This window comes from Pongo abelii, chromosome 10, assembly GCF_028885655.2.
Source record: "Pongo abelii isolate AG06213 chromosome 10, NHGRI_mPonAbe1-v2.0_pri, whole genome shotgun sequence".
Taxonomy (NCBI): Eukaryota; Metazoa; Chordata; class Mammalia; order Primates; family Hominidae; genus Pongo; species Pongo abelii.
Window position 1 is genome coordinate 35,294,775 of NC_071995.2, and position 8,658 is coordinate 35,303,432.

Consider the following 8,658-nt stretch of genomic DNA (forward strand, 5'->3'; position numbering starts at 1 on the left):
CCATCCTCAGATGGGTGCACACCTGGATTGGGCAAGGACACCCCCTCAGAGGGTGAGAACCATTGAGGAGGGTTATCACAGAGGCCCCTTTGCCTGCTCTGAGAATAGGCTGGGGGAGTATGGTGGACCTCTCCCTCCTCCCAGCTGCTTCCAGGAGCCACTTCTTTCGAGATGAGGCACTCTCCTGCCAGCCTGTTCCCAGTTGGCTGCACTAGGCCATTGCCAACACTCAGAGAAAAGAAATTGGCCTCACCTCTTTTCTCTGACACATCTTAGGCAGGTGGGTATGCCTGGGGGTCCTGGGGTAGAACCTGTACATCTGCCCACCCCCAGGCTATGCTGGCTTCATCTTTTCTGTGTGATGGGGGTGGGGTGGGAATTACCAGGAGGTCATCACACAGGCCGTGAACAAGTTCTACAAGAGCCAGGTAGAACAGCACTGTCCTGGCATGCTGCCCAGCACCCAGCTCACACACACATCTCTTATTTGAAGCTTCCCCAAAGAAGGCTTTGAAGTCCAGGCTCCCTGAGAAGCCTGGGGAAGAGACTCTGCCAGGCTAAAGGGCCTATCCCCAAAGGTACCAGCCTCACCAGTCTCATCCTGACAATCTTATTTTTGCCCTTAAGTTTTGGAGTAGGTGATAGGGAGAGAGCAGACACTGCACATTAGCCACCTTTCCAGAGAGCATCGGCCATTCAGACTGGGGCAGGTCAGACCTCCACTCAGACGTTTTTCTCACTGGTTGCCAATTGGGGGAGGCAGCGCTTGTGAGCACCTGCCTGTCTCCTCAGATCCTGTTCAGAAACCCCATCTGTGCCTTTGGAGAGACTGCCCCGAGCACACAGGCCCAGCAACCGCAATCTATGGCCCCCAGGACCTAATCCCCTTCTACATAGGTTTCAGTGCATGTGAGTATACACTGGGCTCGATTCCTGCCCACTAGTCCCTGGCAGATATCCCATGCCCACCTCATTAAGAGAATGAGGCCACACAAGCACACCCAGGCCTTCATGGTGATGGAGTGGCTGGGGTCCTACTTGCCCACCCCTCACTGCTGGTTCAGAACCAGCTGTCTGACCACATTCCTACCCTGAGGTGGGACTTTGGGGACATTGTCCACCAGGGTCACTGACCACTTTTAAAGTTCCAGAAACAGAGGGCCTGCTGTTCCCCTGGAAGTTTGGTACATGGGATAAGCCAAGGCTTGCCTTCAGGAACAGGATTTCTACCACATAGCTGCCCAAGGCCCAGGGCATCCCCAAGTTCATGTGAAGCCTGCTTGCCATGTCTACAGCCCATGCTGACCCCTCCTGGAGCCACTGGAATGCTTGTTCCTGGGCATGTGATAAGCCCAGACAGCTTCAGCCTTGCAGGACAACTATGCACATCTGGCAGCAGTAGCCACAGGGCCTATAGAAAGAAGTTGGAGGTGAAACCAGATGCTATGAGAATACTTTATTAGGCAAAACCACATACTATAAAAGTGCTTCAAAATGCAGCAGGAGGAGATGTGAAGACAAAAATGAACAAGTGCATAGTGACATATGGCTGTCAGAACACAGTAAAGAATCCACACTGCTTCTCCCCTTTACCCAGGAAAGGAAAGTTCTAGGCCACCGCCTCCTCAGTATACTCCTCAAACTTCTCGTTAGCTGTGGCATCCTGATATTGCTGATATTCCGACACAAGGTCGTTCACATTGCTCTCGGCCTCTATGAAATCTGTCTCATACATGTCCTCGCCCGTGTACCAGTGGAGGAAGGCCTTGTGCCTGAACATTGCTGTAAACTGCTCTGAGACACGCTTAAAGGGTTCTTGGATGGCTGTGTTGTTTCCAATGAAAGTGGACAATGTTTTTAGCCCCTGGGGTGGGATGTCACAGATGGCTGTTTTTATGTTATCGGGGAGCCAGTCAACAAAGCAGCTGTTCTTATTTTGAATGTTGAACATTTGTTCATCCACCTCCCTCCCTCATGGACATGCGACCCTGAAAATGGCAGCTGCCATTAGGTAGTGGCCATGGTGGGGGTCACAGGTGGCCGTCATATCCTTAGCATCCAACATCTGCTGGGTAAGGTAAGCTCAGCCACGGGCAGGGCCCTGAACTGCTGGCTGCCCCGGCTGGTCAGTGGGGCAAAGCCAGCCATGAAGAAATTCAGCTGGGGAAACGGGACCAAGTTCACCGCCAGCTTCCACAGGTCAGCATTCAGCTGGCCTGGGAAGCGCAGGCATGTGGTGACCCCACTCATGGTAGCAGACACCAGGTGGCTCAGGTCACCATAGGTGGGTGTGGGCAGTTTTAGGGTAGTGGAACATATGTTGTATAGAGCTTCATTATCTATGCAAAAGGTCTCATCAGCATTTTCTATGAGCTGGTGGACTGAGAGCATTGTAGGGCTCTGCAACGATCTCTGACACCTTGGGCGAGGGCAGGACGCTGAATTTGTTTATGATCCTATCTGGATACTCCTCCTGGATCTTACTACTGAGAAGGGTACCCATCCCAGACCCAGTCCCCCCACCCAGGAAGTGGGTCAGCTGGAAACTCTGCAGGCAGTCACAGCTCTCAGACTCCCTTCTGACAATGTCCATCACTGACTCCATCAGTTCTGCGCCTTCTGTGTAGTGCCCCCTGGCCCAGTTGTTTCTGGCCCCACACTGACCTGTAAGACAGTACAGCCAGTCACTCAATGGCCAGGTATACGGTCATCAGTGGTCACCACAATGCAAAATGCTCCAAGTGTCACCTGTGAGGTGAGAGCACCATTCACCCTGCAGGTGGAGCAAATGAAACCCCCTACCCCAGAGTTACAGGACAGCAGCCTCCCCTGTTAGAAATTAAATCAGGAGCCAAACCTGAGACAGGCTAACAGACCTCACTGCAAGTGGCTCCTGCCCATTTCCAGGGAAGGCAGTAGCCACCGCCCCACCTCAGCTGCCTGCAGGGAGTTTACATCAGTAGCTCCTCACCTTGAGGAGACACCTGGGCGTTCCTCCCAAAGCCCGTTTAGGAGATGCAGATTGAGCTACTGGGAGGATAGGAGGGTGTTCAGTGGCCTTAGCTCCACAGTTCCCACAGCGATGACCTTGGGGCACTCCTAGATTTTGGGCTACCCTGGCTAAGGAGCCGCACCCCAGTCCTCACCCGCAGCTCAACAAAGATGAAGTTTTCTGGCCTGAAGATCTGCCCCAAGGGCCCCGAGCGCACAGAGTCCATGGTGCCTGGCTCCAGATCCACGAACACTGCGCGGGGCACATACCTGCCACCTGAGTGGGACCGGAGGGCATTAGCGAGGGGGGGGGTCGCTGTTCCCAGGAGAGTGGTTGGGGAAGGACTGGGGTCTCACAGCTGGCCTCATTGTAGTACACTTTGATACGCTCCAGCTGCAGGTCACTGATCCCGTGGTAGGTGCCAGCGGAGTCCATGGCATGTTCATCAGAGATCACCTCCCAGAACTGCAAGAGATGGGAGGGGCCAGACAAGCCAAGGCTGAGTCAGGAGGCCAGGACGCCGGAGGCGCCCCAGTCCCTCTCCCACCCCCACCCGCACCCCCATCCCTAGGCCGCAGTGTCCCTGGGGTCCACACTGGCCGCCTCACCAGCCAGCCAGTTCCACCGCGTCCCCAGCAGGGAACCCAGGGGCCGCAAATGCAGGGGCGCCACCCCCGCCACTGCCACTACCAACATCTTCCCTGGCCACCCGGCAGGCCCGAGCTGGACCCTCAGAGCCCCGGCTGCCAACCTTGGCGCCGATCTGGTTCCCGCACTGCTCGGTCTGCGTGAACACTATCTCCCTCATGTCCAAGGCGGGATTAGGACGGCAGGAGAAACGTGAGAAGGAGGAGCAGATGCGCAGTGACTCAGCCCGCCCTCCCCCAATGCTGAAATAGCCCCGCGCCCACCTCCCTCAACCTCGGATTGGGCTCCCAGAATAAGCAACAGCTTTACTTCCTCACAGGTGTACCCACCTCTGAATCCCTTGGAGTTGAACGTCTGTTGGAGAGCTCAGGTGGCCTTGCTGTGGTCCTTTCCACGTTGGGGAAAGCTGGTCAGCTGGAGAACTTCCTCCCATGTCTTTAGTAAGACTAAATCCCTAGCTGAGCTGAAACAGAATTTTCCTCTCATGGGGGAGGGGAAGACTCTTGTTTCCATATTCACAGAGTGCCTTTGCACCTGTCCTAGATTGGTGACATATTTTTGTAATTGATGAGTCTTTTCATCTATTAGGAGATCTGTGGTTAGGAAAGGCCTTCCATATGTTAACTCAACAGGACTTAATTATAAGTTTTACTTTGGAGCAGTTCAAACCCTCAGTAAGCTATGGGGGTCAGAGATAGTCAGGCCTTTGATTTAGCTAGTCTTCTTTACAGTAGGATTAGCCCTTTCACCTTTCCAGAGGACTGCAGTCTCCAGGCAGTGAAGGTAATATTGGGTTCTTAAAGCTGAGGATAGGTATTGGGATATGCCTGCTGTGAAAGATGGGCCATTGCCACTTTGCAGGTTTTTAGATTACCCAAACTGAGAAATCATTTCATGTGGTAAACATTTTTCAGATGAGGTGGCGAATGCCTCGATCTAACCGTGAAGGTATCAGTAAACATTAGCAAATATTTGAATCTCCTGCAGAAAGGCATCTGAGTAAATTAGAGTTGCCAGTTCTCACCTGGATAGGTTCCTTAGTGTTGGACAGGTTTAACTGCAGAAGGAGAAAATTGCTGGCCATTTGGGTCATGTCAGGCACAGAGCTCACAGGGCTGAGTCACCTGTTTTAGTGTCTTGAAAAGATTTACCCCCATAAACAAATGAGACATTAACAGAAACAAAAAATCCCTTCTAGGGTGAAAAGAATCATGAAAGTGCTGAATTATTTTCCTATGATTGGTACTTGGCATTAGTAATTTATTACCATCATTCAGCCAGCTACAGGGGTCCTGGACTGAACTGCAAACCCTGGCCCATTTTCGTTCTTCTTCAGTGTATTCTGGCCCAGTTCTCTGTATGCTGACCAGCATGCTCATAAGCTTCTTTGGCCCTTTCATTCAGTGCAGGGGCCTTGGCTGTGGCGTCTACAAGGGCATTTCCTTTTACGTGGTCAGTCTATCTTTTGAGGTCCTCTGCAATTAATTACAGTCATTTTTGGCAGCAAACCAGCATTCTAATAAGCTCAAAATCTGAATGATGTTGTATGGAAAAGCCCTTGGAGGTCAGGAGTCCCTACCCATTCCAAATTGCAGCATAAACATGAAGCACTAAAAAATCATACTTGGAATCAGTGTAAATATTAAATTTTAAATCTTTTCCCAACTGCAGGGGCCTAGTAAGTTCAATTAACTCAGCTTTTTGAGCTGAGGCAGAGGCCAGCAATGCTTGTGCCTTGATTCTCTTGTGCTGACTAATAATAGTATATGTAGTCCTTCTGTTTTCCTAATGCATAAAACAACTTGCATCTGTTAACCACTCTTCCTTGGGATGGTCAAGGGGCTCATCTCTCTTAAGTCTGGCCTCCTATAATAAATTTGTTTTATAACCTGTGACATGCTTTGGCTGTGTCCCCAGTCAAATCTTATCTTGAATTGTAGCTCCCATAATTCCCATATATCCTGGGAGGGACCCAGTGGGAGGTAATTGAATTGGAGGATGGGTCTTTCCCATGCTGTTCTGATGACAGTGAATAAGCCTTATGAGATCTGATGGTATTTATTTATTTATTTATTTATTTATTTTTGAGACATAGTCTTTCTCTGTTGCCCAGGCTAGAGTGCAGTAGCATGATCTCGGCTCACTGCAACCTCTGACTCCTGGGTTCAAGCGATTCTCCTGTCTCAGCCTCCTGAGTAGCTGGGATTACAGGCACCCACCACCACACCTGGCTAATTTTTGTACTTTTAGTATAGATGGGGTTTCACCATGTTGGCCAGTCTGGTCTCAAACTCCTGACTCAGGTGATCCACCACCTTGGCCTCCCAAAGTGATGGGATTACAGCTGATGGTTTTATAAAGAGGAATTTCCCTACGCAAGCTCTTTTGCCTGCTGTCATGTAAGAGATGTGACTTTGCTCCTCATTTGCCTTCTGCCATGAATGTGAGGCCTCCCCAATCATATGGAACTGTGAGTCAATTAAACCTCTTTTCTTTATAAATTACCCAGCCTCAGATATGTCTTTATTAGCAGCATGAGAATAGACTAATACAACCTGTATGCCAGAAAGGCTGGGAGCACCTGTGGACCCTGGCAGATAAGTAGCTGGGTTTATGGTTTGGCAGGCTTTAAAGGTCATGTCCGGAGTGTCTAGCAATAAGGCCTGATACTTTCATAAATATTCTCCTATTATCCACTGGTGCCCTTTATCTTCCAGGACCACCTTCCCTTGGTGTGAGGTCAAAAACCTGTAGGCGCTGTCCTAATGTTAGTTTATTAGCTTTGCCTACTAGAAAAGTTGTAGCAGCAATAGCTCTAAGACATCAAGGCCACCCTGAGGCCACCTGGTCTATCTGCTTAGAAAATTAGGCTACTGGCCTTGGAATGTTCCCATTTTGGGACAAGATTACCCAAGGCCTGTGTCTTGCTTTTTGGCTACATAAAGCAAAAATGGTTCATCCAACTTGGGGACTCCCACAGCTGCAGCAAAGCCCAATTTCTGCTTGAGAGTATTGAAGGTTTGCTTGCAGTTCTAATTACATTCTAGGAGCTGTAAATGATTCCCTTTAGTATAGCATATAAAGGGTTGGCTACATGTCCAAATCTGGGCACCCATAGGCAGCAGTACCCAGACATCTCCTAAAAAAGCCCACAGTCATTTGTTGGACTGGGACCCTTGGATGACTAAAATAACTTTTTTATTTTCTAGGGATGTTGATCAGTTCCAGAGGTTAAGACAGATTCCAAATATTTAAGTCTTTTAGTCAAAATCTGAGCCCTGTATGGTGATACCTTATATCTGTAAGTTCCCAGGAAAGTTACCAATTTAACAGTATTATTATTTGAGTCTTCTTTAGTTGGGCTAGCAATGAGCAAGTCACCTACATACTGAATAATTTTGTCCCTTTCCAATTGTAGATTTCTTAAGTCCTTAGCTAGAGCATTTTCTAATAAGTGGGTACTATCCCAGAAGCCTTCAGAGATGACTGTCTAGGTTAGTTTTGAGGCTGAATGCGTACCTGGATCAGTCCATTCAAAGGCAAACGTATTGTGAATCTGGATGCATAGAGATGCAGAAAAATGAGTCTTTCAGGTTTAAGAATGTAAACCAGCTTGCATCCCCTGGGACTTGGGTAAGTATTGGGGACAATGAGGTGTACGGAGACAACTGCATTTATTAATGCTCTAAGGTTTCTGACAAATCTATAATTGCCATTAGGCTTTTCATCTGGTAACATGCGAGTATTGTAAGGAGATTCTCATGGCCTTAATAACTCATATGGCAAGAATTTGGCAATAAGGGTTTGAGGCTGGGCATGGTCGCTCACGCCTGTAATCCCAGCACTTTGGGAGGCCGAGGCAGGCAGATCACGAGGTCAGGTGATCAAGACCAACCTGGCTAACACGGTGAAACCCCTTTCTACTAAAAATACAAAAAAAAAAAAAAATTAGCCAGGCATTGTGGTGGGTGCCTGTAGTCTCAGCTACTCGGGAGGCTGAGGCCCAAGAATGGTGTGAACCTGGGAGGTGGAGCTTGCAGTGAGCCGAGATCGTGCCACTGCACTCCACCCTGGGTGACAGAGTGAGACTCCATCTCAAAAAAAAAAAAAAAAAAAGGATTTGAATTTCCTGGCATGCTTCTTGCCTTAAAATGTATTGTCTCTTCTGAGGGCGAGGAGCACTAGGCTGAAGTTGGATTTGGATGAGGGAGGTGTTTAGTGCATTTCCCAGAGCCTATGTGGCCCAAACCTCAGGATTTACTTGAGACAACACCTCAGGTGGTAAACGTGACAGCTCATTCTTAATTTCTTTTTTCTCCTGAGGGGTCAGGAACAAAAGTAACACTTTCTCTGCTTTATGATCTGTGAAGGTGACCATGACTTGGTCTCCTGAGTCAATAAACCTCTCCCCAGTAAGAGGTCAGGCATTCAGAAAGTACTAAAAAGGCAGGTGATAAAACCAGGGGCCCTGGAGGACAACTTAGAAGATAAGAAAAGCAGTGTTTTTGGGCTTGTCCATCATGAGAAGACAGGAGCCCATTGTATTGAATCAGAACAGGGTCATCTGCTTCCACACCTAATAAGAAGTTAATACTCCTACCTGCCACTCCAAGAGTCATCTGAGGCTCCTCCATCTCTTGACAGCTAATAGTCCAATGGGAGCGGAGGCAAGAAGTATCAGGCCCTATCACTTTGGGATCTGCTGGGCTCTGATGGTGGCTCCCTTGGAAGCACAGTGCATTTCTTTCAGCAGTGGCTGACCTTCTTACAGAAGGCACATTGATTTATATCCAAGGCATAGTGGCCCAGAGGCACAGACTGTGACTTTTACCCTCTCACTTGCTCTGTGAAGGCCAGGGGTTAAGGGGCTGCCTCTGAAGTGGTGGAGAGCACAAGGCTGCAGCTAGAAGCTGGGCCTCTTGTGAGATTTGCTTTATTTTATGTTTTCTCTGCCCTATTCCTGTGATGGAAAACTGCAAAAGCCAAGTCTAAAAGCTGATCCGTGGGAGTCTGGAAGC

General features: G+C 49.1%; 1 pseudogene; it reads right to left on the reverse strand.

Annotated features, from left to right (window-relative positions):
* Positions 1 to 1,600: 1,600 nt before the first annotated feature.
* On the reverse strand, positions 1,601 to 3,803 carry LOC100459934 (tubulin beta-8 chain-like; annotated as a pseudogene).
* Positions 3,804 to 8,658: the final 4,855 nt, after the last annotated feature.